This window comes from Ambystoma mexicanum, chromosome 9 (genome assembly GCF_040938575.1).
Source record: "Ambystoma mexicanum isolate Mex_15411 chromosome 9, UKY_AmexF1_1, whole genome shotgun sequence".
In the NCBI taxonomy this organism is placed as follows: domain Eukaryota; kingdom Metazoa; phylum Chordata; class Amphibia; order Caudata; family Ambystomatidae; genus Ambystoma; species Ambystoma mexicanum.
Genome location: NC_090931.1, coordinates 73955823 through 73970513, shown reverse-complemented (window position 1 = coordinate 73970513; position 14691 = coordinate 73955823). Strand labels below are relative to the sequence as shown.

The 14691-nt window shown below is 48.4% G+C and overlaps 1 pseudogene; it reads right to left on the bottom strand.

The window, feature by feature from the left end:
* Positions 1-14691, bottom strand: part of LOC138487259 (kin of IRRE-like protein 3) — a 1139741-nt pseudogene that overhangs the window by 953078 nt on the left and 171972 nt on the right.

Sequence of the window (14691 nt, the reverse complement as noted above, 5' to 3'; positions counted from 1 at the left end):
TCTGCAGGGGGCATCTCCAGTCTTTACAAAACAGAGACTCGAAGGAAACAGTAAACGTGAATTTGCCTGATTTTGCTCTTTCATTTTCCACTCCTTCTTGCAAAAGTTGAACATTGTATTCAGGTGAACCAACAGCATATGTGTAATCATATTGTCCCTCCCACTTTTTACAAAACGCCCTCCATATTTTTTTGCCCCTACCATCGTACTCATAATGGGGCCATGAGCAGGGGGGTCCCAGACAGCCCCCCACCTCCCAGAACTGAAGCTTGAATTTGGCTTCCATATCCAGGGCGGGACAGGTGCTCTTCTTAGCTCTGACATCTAGCCATTTGTTTACCAGCCCCCCGCGCCCCCCCGCCCCTCAGAGCAGTGGACCCATTCTGCTCTTTGCAAGTTCAAGCCACTGTAACAGGTTGCAATGCCATCAAATATTCTCAGACAGTTTTCAGGAATTTGTACTGTAAATATCTCACAATCCAGACACATTGTGGAGACATCAAATATGGGAGGAACACGTTGCTGTCCCATTTAATAAAGTGTTATTAAGGTGATTCTTAAAGCTTGAAGCTTACAACGGAATGAATAGCAATTAATTATAATGGGAACACAGCGGCGCAAACACTTTCCATAACGGCATGGCCTGTAGTCTTATAAAGGCTCATTTGGTGAGACCAATATACATAGGATGTACCTTCCTGTTTTGGCTGATATTGCTTCTGCCTACTGCAGGGGTCTACAATCGGTGGCTCTACAGATGTTTTGTACTACAGTTCCCATGATCCCTCACCATTGATGGAGCTGACTAGGAGTGATGGGAAATGTAGCAGAGGACATCTGGCGGACCTAAGGCTGCAGACGCCTGGTCTACTTCATCAGAGTGGACGGTAGACCGCCCTACAATGGCTGACCTTAAAATTCCCAAGTTCTACCGGAAATCCGTCACATTGTTGCCCTATAAACCACCCTTCCCAGCTGTGGAGGAACTAAATTCACTCTTAAAGCTTCCGCTCATGTCTGCCTCCCAGAAATCCCAAACAAGTGAAGGCATGTAGGGTTCGGCTGGAAAAGGAGGTGCCCATACGGTCCTGATGAATGCACCTGAGAAGTCCATCTTCTTCCAGATGCACTTGCGCCTTATTACCCCGCGACCATATGGACGTAATGGGACCTAAACTCAACTCACAGAGCTAGATACTCAAATGAGTGTATGCAAGACCCGCAGGGCCTTAATGCGCAACCTGCAATTAGCGAAACATGCACCGCTATCGTTGGCTGGTAGACTGATGGAAAGGTGCAGCTCACCGTCCTGCAGTGGTCTTCACTCTAACTTCATTGGCACCAGGAAGACTCTGAGGGGAGTCTTTATGAGACATAAAGCCGTGCCTCGTCTCAGGTCTCAGCACCTGACCCAGAACATCACCTGCCAGGCACTCGCTCACCCTATGAGATCCGCCGTGCAAAGGCTTTTGTGGGTGCCCTTGTTTAAATGACATCATCTCATCAGAAACATTATTACACGTGCAGGGAGTGCTTTACTGGATTGCAGTTGCCCTCCCACTTAGATGCAAAGCCACCCATCACAAGATGAGGAGGATCTCGAGAGGATACTTGTGTACAATGCCTACAATGTGTTGAAGGGTTCTTTTGGTGGCTGAAATACAGCACATAGTCTGGTCCTTGCTGACACACTCTACAATTGTTGTGTCACTCACATGTTCGCGATGATGTCCTTAAGCCCTCCACTGACTGCCCCCCAGCCCCATTGAAGCCCTATACCACAACATTTCAAGATACAGCTGCCAACCAGCCCCATAACACCAGGGTCATCTTTAGCCAAGCCTGCATTGTAATCAGCTCTTTCTAGTACGGTCAGGTCGTTTAGTTCACACTTGGAGACCGGTCAGCGATTCCCAGCATGCACTCTGCTGTTAGAAATGTAAAATTGAATCAACGTACCCCTTATAAAAAAGGAGGCATATTTTCAGCTCTGGCTCTATAGACCGTCTTTTGGAAAAAGGGTGCCTTTGACCAAGATGCACACTTTTCAAAACCCTCTCCCCAGTCTCTTCCGGCTCCTTCTTGTAATATATAAGGCTCTGAGATTCTTTTTTTGTCTATATATTGATGGGATGGAGAAAGCCATGATTGTTGAGTTGTTTGACTGTTCGAGGTGGACCGGGTCTTGGTACACTATGTATTTACTTATTTGTAGTTTTTATAAAGCGCTATTCGCCCATACGCCTCAAAGCGCACACAGATACCTCTTACAAGTCTTTGGTTACGTTAAGGGGAACTGTCTTTAAACATGGTTCAAGTACTGTGAAAAACCACGTCTGTGCAATAGAAGCCAGACTTCAACACATAATAGCCCGAGTCTTTATCATTTACAATTCAATGTTCAGACGAACCATCTTATTCTAACTCTAAACTTCCAAATCCTCCCCACCTGCCTCCGCCCCCATCCACCTGCTTATCTCTTTTATTCCAGAAAGCTGAGGACTCCGGTACTTGAGACCGCTGTGGGTGGCATGTGTCTAGGGGAGCCACCCATGCCTACTGGTGATGAGGTGCCTGTGAAGAAGAGAGCAAGGCCCACAGAGAAGAGGAGGTGCGATGGACTGGACTGCAGGCCAGGCAGGCCATGAGAAGAAAGCTGGGATAGATCGATGCTAGGGTAATAGTGACTCCGCGTTCACCAGGACATGTGTGTATATGTGCGAGTCATGGTGTACCCCAATGATTATAATTGCTCCTCTGGTGTAGGTTTGAGCGAAGTAGTTTAGGGATAACGCGAACCACCCAAATGCTGGATGTTAAAAGGAACTTTCAAACTTTTGGAGAAAGTACTACGGGAAAGTTCTAGGTAAAACAATTGGGTACCCGTCAGAGAGACAGGCTCCTGCCATCTCTTCACCCCGAGCCTTATCACATGGCCCACCATCCTACTGTGGCCTGGCAGCCCAGGCACGGTGGGGGAGGGTACACATTCATATTCTTTTCTGTTTCTACAGCTGTGCTATGGAACATGGAAACGCGTGTTTTAGCAGTTCTTAGGTTCTGTGTGAGGAAGGAAGCCACGGGTTGGGTTTGAGGGTGACGGGGGGGCATACGAGTGCTATAAAGGAGCAGTGGAGGGCGGGTTCCTTCTCTCAAAATTGAGATGTGACTGTATGTGTGAGTTACCGAACATTTGAATCTGTGACCGTTTTTGGTCCAAGTCAGCAGATTCAGGAATCTGTTTCTGCTCAGAAAGGAAGAGACACACAGGGTAAATGAGGCTCCCTGCTCAGCGAGATTATTGAATGGAATTAATGTTGAAGTGTTTTTGTAGGTGCTGTTAATGTGCCCGTTTATATTCACAGCTCTATCCCCCTTGCTTCGTCCATCCATCTTTCAATGAATGGCTGTAGATAAGTTTGGACCATTGATAAAGTGCCAACCGATTATGGGAAAACCACCAGTTTGCTGTCCTGGACTCGAGGGACAGCAGCAGTCAAACATCTCAACAGGTTCAAGTCGATTGCACTAGGAATTATAAAGGGGACAGATAAGGAGCCTCGGAGAGAGTCGAGTGGGCGGACCTTGACGGGACTCTAATGAAGGAATACTTGCTCAGCCGATACCAATGGGACGTGGACGTGGAAAGAGATCACGTTCTCTCATTGAGTCTCAATCACAGAAATAATCAATCGTTCCTGCACATGCCACCACTTCTTCACATGTCAGGACCGGTTGGAGGGTCTCAGCATGCACGCAGGGTGACCAGTGGCCAGAGTGAAAGAGTCACGAATCTGGAAAGATGCCCTCAGTGCTTTCTGCAAATTGGCTCATGTGGGCACAAGTGAGGCACATGGAGTGGCCTAAGAGCGAGCTTCTCCAGCCCGGCTTGGCACACACCCCGTTCTCATGAACTGGAATCATGTTTCATGAAGGCAGTGACCTATGAGTAAGGAGAAGGCAATAGCATGTTCCAGGATGAAGCAATTTGTTCAATCTCGGGGTCAGAATCTGATCACTGATCTGGTGTCACGGCACGCGTCAACCTTTCCTCCTTAAAATACAACCTTTCTCACCACCTTTAGTCAACCATACAACGTGCCTTCTCCTTCATTACTGCCCAGAGCCAATGGACTCCACCTGCTGGGCCTTCCTTTCATCTTTAGATCAGAAGTGGGCATCCTGCTCATTGCTGGTGCCAGGGGAGTGGGTTCATCAAATTAGAGATCATTCCATTGTCCTTCTGAGACAATCTTCGCCGCTCCACATGCCCCTTATCTGCCCTGCGCATAAGGTGGCCCTGCAAGCTGTGAATGACTTCCACTTCATCTATTCATCTATAGCACAGCCCCCATAACCGGGCCATGGGACTGATTCCTCTAGAGAGCCAAATAGTCTGTGGGAGACCACCACAGAGGCAGCAGACAGTGGCAGGGTCCTTGCCATCGCCCGGTTTGATGGTCGGAAGTGTTCGAACCAGTGCCAAAAAATAGTCATCAGTGCCTTAAAGAAGGAGTGACTGCGGGCAAGGTTCTCCAGTGGCTTACATCTTTTCATCACCAACAAGCTTTCTCTATATTCAGTTTTGGCTCAGCATTTCACCATCTGCCCCATGGTTTGGCCTCGCCACTTTTGCCACTGTTATTCGACGTTTATGGTCAACGTTTGCTGGTGCTCATTTGACATTTTTGGTTCTCACTTTTTCGCCATTGCTGTCACTGTGCAGTTTCCCCTCCACTTGGTGGGTGGCTTCAATACTCACTAGTAGTGAATGAAGGGCATCAGCCAGGCTCAAATTGACCAAAGGTGAATGAAAGATTTGAACTGTGGGAGGCCACTGCAATCATTGGCCTCCCACATAGGCCACTGGATGTTGGATACTTGCCCTGCACTCAAACCTAGGGTGCACATCCCGGGTTTAATGTTGATTCCTTTCGACAATGTGAGCTGTTCTTCTTCCCAATTTTTGTATTTGCCTTTCTGACAAACAAATGGAAACAGCAATACCCCCTGATTTCTTCAACAGCAACCATCAAAGTTATCTCTCACTTCGACTATTCCTACACACTTTATGTCCCTGCCCTAAACGTGCACAAGACCTCCTCCAGTTGGTTTCTAAAGACCACCACCCATCTGATAAAGCAGGCAAAAGAGACCTTTTGTCAGACTTTTAAAGCCCCTTGGGGTGTCTTTCCAGACCAGCAGAGTCTGTAAATAACACGCCTACACAGATATCTGAACACCCCCAAGCTTCAACACTGCAGAATACCACACGGTAAACAGGCCACGATCAGTGGCTGACCACCAGCCCAGCTTCAGCACTGCAGAATACCACACAGAAATCATGCCACAATCGGTGGCTGATCATCGACCAAGCTTCTGCACTGCAAAATACCACACAGAAATCGTACCACGATTGGTGGCTGATCATCGGCTGAGCTTCAGTGCTGGAAAACACCACACAGAAATCATACCATGATCGGTGGCTGATCATCGAGCAAACGTCTGCACTGCAGAATATCAAATGGTAAACAGGCCACGATCAGTGGCTGATCACCAGCCCAGCTTCAGCACTGCACAATACCACTCAGGAATCATACCACGATCGGTGGCTGATCAACGACCAAGCATTTGCACTGCAGAATACCACACGGTAAACAGGCCATGATCAGTGGCTGATCACCAGCCCAGTTTCAGCACTGCAGAATACCACTCAGGAATCATACCACGATCGGTGGTTGATCATCGACCAAGCATCTGCACTGCAGAATACCATACAGAAATCATACCATGATCAGTGTCTGATCATCGCCCAAGCTTCAGCACAGCAGAATAACGCTCAGGAATCATACCACAATCGGTGGCTGATCATCGACCAAGCTTCAGCACTGCAGAATACCACACAGAAATCATGCCACAATCGGTGGCTGATCATCGGCCGAGCTTCAGCACTGCAGAATACCACATGGTAACCAGGCCATGATCAGTGGCTGATCACCAGCCCAGGTTCAGCACTGCAGAATTCCACACAGAAATCGTACCATGATCGGTGGCTGATCATCAGTCAAGCTTCATCACTGCAGAATTCCACACAGAAATCATTCCATGATCAGTGTCTGATCATTGACCAAGCTTCAGCACAGCAGAATACCATACAGAACTAATGCTACGATCGGTGGCTGATCATCGACCAAACTTCAGCACTGCAGAATACCACACAGAAACCATGCCACGATTGGTGGCTGATCATCAGTCGAGCTTTGGCACTGCAGAATGCCACACGGTAAACAGGCCATGATCAGTGTCTGATCATCTGCCAAGCTTCATCACTGCAGAATACCACACAGAAATCATACCATGATCAGTGTCTGATCATCGCCCAAGTTTCAGCACAGCAGAATAACGCTCAGGAATCATACCACAATCGGTGGCTGATCATCGACCAAGCTTCAGCACTGCAGAATACCACACAGAAATCATGCCACAATCGGTGGCTGATCATCGGCCGAGCTTCAACACTGCAGAATACCACATGGTAACCAGGCCACGATCAGTGGCTGATCACCAGCCCAGGTTCAGCACTGCAGAATTCCACACAGAAATCCTACCATGATCGGTGGCTGATCATCAGCCAAGCTTCATCACTGCAGAATTCCACACAGAAATCATTCCATGATCAGTGTCTGATCATTGACCAAGCTTCAGCACAGCAGAATACCATACAGAACTAATGCTACGATCGGTGGCTGATCATCGACCAAGCTTCAGCACTGCAGAATACCACACAGAAACCATGCCACAATTGGTGGCTGATCATCAGTTGAGCTTCGGCACTGCAGAATACCACACGGTAACCAGGCCACGATCAGTGGCTGATCACCAGCCCAGGTTCAGCACTGCAGAATTCCACACAGAAATCATACCATGATCGGTGGCTGATCATCAGCCAAGCTTCATCACTGCAGAATTCCACACATAAATCATACCACAATCAGTGTCTGATCATCGACCAAGCTTCAGCACAGCAGAATAATACACAGAAATCATGCCACAATCGGTGGCTGATCATCGACCAAGCTTCAGCACTGCAGAATACCACACAGAAATCATTCCATGATTGGTTGCTGATCATCGGCCGAGCTTCAGCATTGCAGAATACCGCACAGTAAAAAGGCCACAATCGGTGGCTGATCACCAGCCCAGCTTCAGCACTGCAGAATTCCACAAAGAAATCATGCCACGATCGGTGGCTGATCTTCGGCCAAGCTTCATCACTGCAGAATTCCACACATAAATCACACCACGATCAGTGTCTGACCATCGACCAAGCTTCAACACAGCAGAATACCACACAGAAATCATGCCACAATCGGTGGCTGATCATCGACCAAGCTTCAGTACTGCAGAATACCACACAGAAATCATTCCACAATCGGTTGCTGATCATCGGCCGAGCTTCAACACTGCAGAATACCGCACAGTAAAAAGGCCACAATCGGTGGCTGATCACCAGGCCAGCTTCAGCACTGCAGAATTCCACACAGAAATCATGCCATGATCGGTGGCTGATCTTCGGCCAAGCTTCATCACTGCAGAATTCCACACAGAAATCATACCATGCTCGGTGTCTGATCATCGCCCAAGCTTCAGCATTGCAGAATATCACACAGAAATCATGCCACGATCTGTGGCTGATCATTGGCCGAGCTTCAGCAAAGCATAATAACACAAGGTAAACAGGCCACGATCGGTGGCTGATCACCAGCCCAGCTTCAGCACTGCAGAATACCACACAGAAATCATGCCATGATCGGTGGCTGATCATCGGCCAAGCTTCATCACTGCAGAATTCCACTCAGAAATCAAACCACGAACAGCACCTGATCATCAACCAAGTTTCAGCACAGCAGAATACCACACATAATCATGCCACAATCGGTGGCTGATCATCGACCAAGCTTCAGCACTGTAGAATACCACACAGTAAACAGGCTACAATCGTTGGCTGATCACCAGCCCAGCTTCAGCACTGCAACATTCCACACAGAAATCATGCCACGATTGGTGGCTGATCATCGACGAAGCTTCAGCACGCCAGAATACCACACAGAAATCATACCAAGATCAGTGGCTGATCATCGGTTGAGCTTCTTCACTGCAGAATTCCACACAGAAATCATTCCACGATCAGTGTCTGACCATTGACCAAGCTTCAGCACAGCAGAATACCACACAGAAATCATGCTACGATCGGTGGCTGATCATCGACCAAGCTTCAGCACTGCAGAATACCACACAGAAATCATGCCACGATTGGTGGCTGATCATCAGCCGAGCTTCAGCACTGCAGAATACCACACGGTAAACAGGCCATGATCGGTGGCTGATCATCTGCCAAGCTTCATCACTGCAGAATTCCACACAGAAATCATGCCAAGATCAGTGTCTGATCATCGACTAAGCTTCATCACTGCAGAATTCCACACAGAAATCATGCCACAATCGGTGGCTGATCATCGACCAAGCTTCAGCACTGCAGAATACCACACACTAAACAGGCCACGATCGGTGGCTGATCACCAACCCAGCTTCAGCACTGCAAAATACCACACAGAAATCATACCAAGGTCAGTGGCTGATCATCGGTTGAGCATTAGTGCTGGAAAACACCAGATGGTAAGCATGGCTGGATTGGTGACCGATCCTTTTCTGCTCTGGCTCTGAAACTCTGGAATTCACTTGCCTGGGCTCTGCGCCTCTGTGAGAGGTACAACCTGCCTGTTCCCTAAATCAGACTCGCTGGTCACGGCAATGTCCAGTGAGTTATTCTATGCATCGTCTTGAGACTTCGTTGCGCTTTATGAATGTTGTTTAGTGCAACCTAGCAAATATTGCTGAAAGGGTCAAACCGACCCACATGCACACTCACCAGGGTAGTGTGTTACACAATAACCGAAATAAAATAAAAACGAAACCAGTCTGTGGAGAAATCCAAAGACACGAACTCGCTCTCGGTGCCATGTTTTGGACTCTTGCTGTGAGTGACTTCATTCCGAATTGTTCTGACTGTGAGAGGCCCACGGCCATTCCCAGCTGCGGCCTCTGTGCTGAGCGGCTTCCTCTGTGAGTGATGTGTTCTGAGAATAAATCCGCTTGTTTGTATCTGGGAGGAATTCATGTGCCCCAGTGTTGTGCAATCCTGCTCGTGATGTCTGCCTCGTGCTTCTCCAGGACAGCAGTCTGGAGCAGACACGGCTGGGCGAGCACAGTCTTCAAAGTGCCAATTCCAAGCTTCCTCTTTCTCAGAAATGATCCCCTTTTTGGAAAGCTCGTTTGTCCAGCCTGAACAGGTTGGCAATCTGCACGGTTCTTGGCCGCTTTGACTTGGGGCAGATGTTGCCGAATGTTTCCTGGTGAGCTGAACTGTCATGAGTGCGGGTGCTGTGAGGTGGGAACACGTGTTGGTTGCACCCTGGATCAGGACTGCAGAGGGCCACGTGGATGTGCTACTTTCACGCAGGGAATCACTCGAGTTAACCACTCCAGGTCCCTGGGAGAGCGAGCGCTCCAAAGTAGCTAATTGGTTGGGAGAAGTCTTTCTTCTTCCTCCAAACCACGAGGCATGTCTATTGTGTTTGAGCTGTCAGCGCTGCATCTTTGACACGGGAGTAGACTGCGTGTGACAGCAAAAGACCTGAGACCTGAATGCAGCCATCTGTGTTTCGGTGTCTGTCCATGTGACGCCTGAAGCTCAATCTGGAGTTCCTTGCAAAGTGGTGACTTTGAGGAATTCAATCATCCGCACAGGGAGAGTCTGATCACTTGGGCTTTTTGACTTTATATTTTTTTTTAAAAATGAATGATGGGAGATCAACCTCTGGAAAATATGTGGGGCCATTCCTGCACATATTTTCCACCCTCACCGCTCTGGGAGGACACAGTTTACCATCACCGCCCTCCCTTGTCATGTGTAGCTGACACCTGACAGCAGTGGGTACATCGAAAGCCTCTGGCTGTGGGCAGCCTGATAAGCATTTCAAGGCCCCATGGATTTGCATCTCCATTGTTACACCTTGCTGGTGGTGGCAGATACTGAAGAATGTTAGTTAACAGGCCTTAGGGAAGGCCTGGGTTTAGGAAGTGACAATGGAGACCAGAGACCAACACCTCTTTGTAATGCAATGCATCAACTTGGTATTAACACCCCTCCTTGGTATGAAAGGGCAGCTGGATGTCCTGTCTGGAACCACCCCTTTTCGGAGCAGGGAAGTATGTGAATTGTAGGAGAAGAAAGTCTTCCTGCATCCCCTACTTCAAAGGATGCCCATGTTGTGATCAAGCACCAAAGTTGATTACACTTTATGTACAGCAGACAGGAAGATGGGTGGGACTTAGAGTATATGTTGTCATGCGCTCTGGTTCTGACCTGAAGCATCACTGAAGATTGTTGGTGAGGACGCAGGATTGGTTCATTAAGGTGAGCTTTGCTTGCACCAATCACTGGCGTCCGTTTGGCTTTAAAAGAGGACTGAGCCTTCACAGATCAGATCATCTGAAGACTTTGCAAAGAATAAGAAGAAGGACTCATTTCAACCCGAGCTGAAGGTACAGTTTACCTTACATCTTCTGCCAGTGAAGGAAGGCCAGGAGTTCCAAGTGGGAAGCAAGATCCCTCCCCTAAACATCTCCCAGGGAACAGAGGGAGATACCAAACTCAGAGGACCCATCCGGCAGCTCCAGAACCGGTACCCAGCCAGCACAGAGCGTGCCCTGCTAGGTTCCACCAGCAAGCTTCCTAGGTGGGAAGTGGCAGAGAGTCTCTGGACAAAGGACAAGGCCTTTGCCTGCAATCACTCTCCTGAGCTTTGGGCCAAGAGCCTTGAAAGAACACAGGCCCTGCAAAGAGGCTAAGAGGAGTGCCACACAAGCATCCTCTAGCGTCCATCTTTTTAAGGACAATTTCAAGACAGTCGAGTCCTCGACCCACATCTGGCTGTACCGCTAACTGTCATCATGCCACATTCACCAGAGCCGTCCGAGACAGCCTGCAGATGTCCGTCCAGCCTTGCTTGCTGAATTGCCTGCTGCCTGGTACACGCAGCCGGCTGCCGCCACTAACTGTGTCTCATGGGCTGCAAAGCACCCTGGAACCGCCTCTATGCTGTTGAGCACCAAGAAGTTCTTCAGCACCAGGTACATTGTGGTTCTGCCCCCATGGTCTTTCTCTGAAGGCCCCTAGAGACAGTTGCGACCCTTTGCCCCTTTGGTGTTGAAACCAAATAACCTTGAACTCCAAGACTTATTACTTTACCATCTACCCTCCTGTCAGTTTCCAGAGTGCCTCTCTTTCCTTCGTGAAACTGTCTGTCCTCTATGTTCCTTTAAGTGCGGGTTGTAATTGTAGTGTGCTAGAACTGTCTGTTGCAGTAATAATAAAGTAGATGTTTGTATACAACCTTGACTGGACAGTCCCTTTTATCATTGGGTAATAATTGTATTTTCGCTGTGTTGCAACTAACCAACGATCCACAACCTTTAAGAGATAAGCCTACCGTTCCATCCACGTTACCATAATTGAACAAGGAGGTCTTATAATTTACTTGTATTCCAATCTGTTAGGGTACCTTCTGGTGCACTAGAGGTGTGGGGTTGATTGATGGTTTAGAAACTGATATTCATCCCTGGACCACAGTTGATTTATCACATTTGAAGTATTCTAGTCCGTACAAAACCTTGTTACCCATCCTCTGAAAAGTGGCAGGGGCATTCTTCAATCTAACAATCTGAAGGGCATTATAGTGAACTGATAATGTCCTTCCGGGGTTGAGAATGCCAACCTCTGACTTATTACCACCCCCACGCACTTCTTACCACCTTTACTCAGTGCCTCCAAACCAGATCATGTCCGACAATCTTTCCAATGCAAGCATGTGGCTTGACGGCTTGCCCGCACACAATAGATATGCAATCTACAAATCCCACATCTCCATTAAATCCTACAGTTCCCGCCAAACCTTTCAACCAAGCGCCTCACTTTGCAAAACGCCATCTGACCAAACAGACTGCTTGCCGCCTGCAACTATGCACCATGCGCTCTGCCGGTGAAATGACACCCACTCATACACAAACCTGCATCAGACCTCAACAGCAGCTACTCACTGTCCCTACAAACACTGTTTCAACTCCCTGCTCCCACCTGCAGCATCGTGTGCATCCTACGTCATTCTTGCACCCTGTGCAGTGCAATCCTACCCATACATGTATGCCACCTCCCCCAGGGTTAGTTAACACCTGCACGCCCCGAGCCTATCATGCCTCGCCCTCTACAGTCTATCCCACTCCTCCTCATGCCCCACATGATCCCTCAAGAAATCCCCCATCACGGCGCACCGCGCTCATTGAGTCATCCAAGCGCACCTTTAAGCAAAGCTCAAGCCTACCCAAATCTCGCATGCCGCTTAGCACTGCCCACCCAAATCTCGCATGCCGCTTAGCACTGCCACCCAAATCTCGCATGCCGCTTAGCACTGCCCACCCAAATCTCGCATGCCGCTTAGCACTGCCCACCCAAATCTCGCATGCCGCTTAGCACTGCCCACCCAAATCTCGCATGCCGCTTAGCACTGCCCACCCAAATCTCGCATGCCGCTTAGCACTGCCCACCCAAATCTCGCATGCCGCTTAGCACTGCCCACCCAAATCTCGCATGCCGCTTAGCACTGCCACTTTAACTACATCTGTGGCCAAATGCGACCTGAGCACTACAACAGGTGCCCCCACCAAACCTAAAGTCACCCTACAGCCCCACTAGACCACTTATGAAACCTTCCAAACACAATGGGTTTAGTTGCAATGACCAGAAGGGATAACTGTCCCACAACAGCCAGCTGCATACGAAGCAATGGTTCCATGTAATAACGTCGCCACAAAAATCTCGCCATGCAAAAATATCGCCGAAAAATGGCCGTTTTTTGTGGCGACATTATTGCATGGAACATGCGGGGGACACCCCCGCAACCCCCAAACCTTTTTTTTTCTTTGCAATTTTTGTTTTTTTTTGCCCCTGTCCCCATATATATGGTCACCCAAATAATATCGCCACGACATTTTCCTGGCAATATTATTTACGGCGACCATATAAATGGGGATATTATTACCTGATACCGAAGCAATGCCATGTATACAAAGGGTACAGACCTAGATCCAGGACTACCCTCTCTTTTGGCTCTCAGGCCAACATTGCACCTGGATCACCACACAAAAATGGAATTAGCCAGCCACCTCCCTCCAATTTAGGAGCCACCCAACCTTGCGTTGTTTGTGACCGACTAAATAGACTCAGAGCAAGAACATCCTTCTAGGCAACAACTACGACCATGTCTATGTATCCCTCACTAGCGACATCCAGACACACCAGGCTCAGCTCACGAAACAGCAGTGATGCTCAACAAACACAATCCCACATCAGCTCCCAGCTTCCAGCTAAACAACCAGAGACACTAGGAGCACCTGCCACTGATGTCCACAATCTCCTTCTGGAACATCGCCTGAACATCTTAGCCATTACAGAATCCTGGTTGCAGAACGCCTCAGGCCACTTCTCTCCCTAGTCTCCCGCCCAACTGCACTATCTTTAGGGCTGACCGCCTTAATACCATAGGAGGTGGGGTAGCCCTCATAGCAAAATCCTCCCTACTGATCGGATCCTCGCCCATTCCCTCCACCCCAGGGTCTGAAATGCTGCTACACAAGCTTTCTACTCACTCCAAATCACATACAACCTCCTAGTGCTTGATCACCAGCCCAATGGACACAACTGCACAGGCTTGGATACCCCCCCCCTCCTGATCACACCAATCATGAAACCCACTGCCAAATCTATCATCCTGGGTAATTTCATTCTTGGTTACGATGATGCATTGAACTCCAAAGCCACTGCTCTTTTTTTATTTTTTATATTCATTGTGCAATAGCCAAAAGAAAACAAAATTGACTTTTAACACATTTCATAATATCAGAAAATCAATACATTCACAACATTTAACTACAAAAAAGGAATTTAAAAAGTAAAACATTGGATAAAAAGCCAAGTTTACCAATAAGCAAAAAATGAGACACAGAAGAAAAACCTATGCTCTTTCACGATAAAAGACGACAACACGGAAAAGAAAAAAAAAAGAAACCCACAACCCAGTTAAAAGGACACAATTAGATTTCCACCAAAGAAGAAAAATAAAAAAAATAAAAAAACAACGGGCCTCATTACAAATGTTGTAGTAAGGCAACAACGGCACCGGTAGTGCCACCAGCGCTATTGTTGCCATGCCGCAACAATACGAGTTTGCTCAGGGGGGCCGCTTTGCACGCCTGGTCAGACCAGGCATGCAGAGCGGTACCCGCGAGCAGGCCAGGATGGTAGCAGCGGTACAGTTATGAATGGTACCGCTGCTACCATCCTCCCCATTCCCATTGAGCCCTATGGGGGCTCAAATGGGAATGGGGTCGTACCGGGTCCGGGTCCCGCGAAAGGGAATTACCGGACCTTCCAAGGTCGGAATGGCCCGGTAAGTCCCCTTTTCTGGGACCCGGACTCGAGCTTGGGGGTAGCCATGCCCTTATTAAGGGCATGGCTACCTCCAAACTTGTAATGAGGCACAATGTGTTTTTTTTTTTTTTACTTCACGAATACAT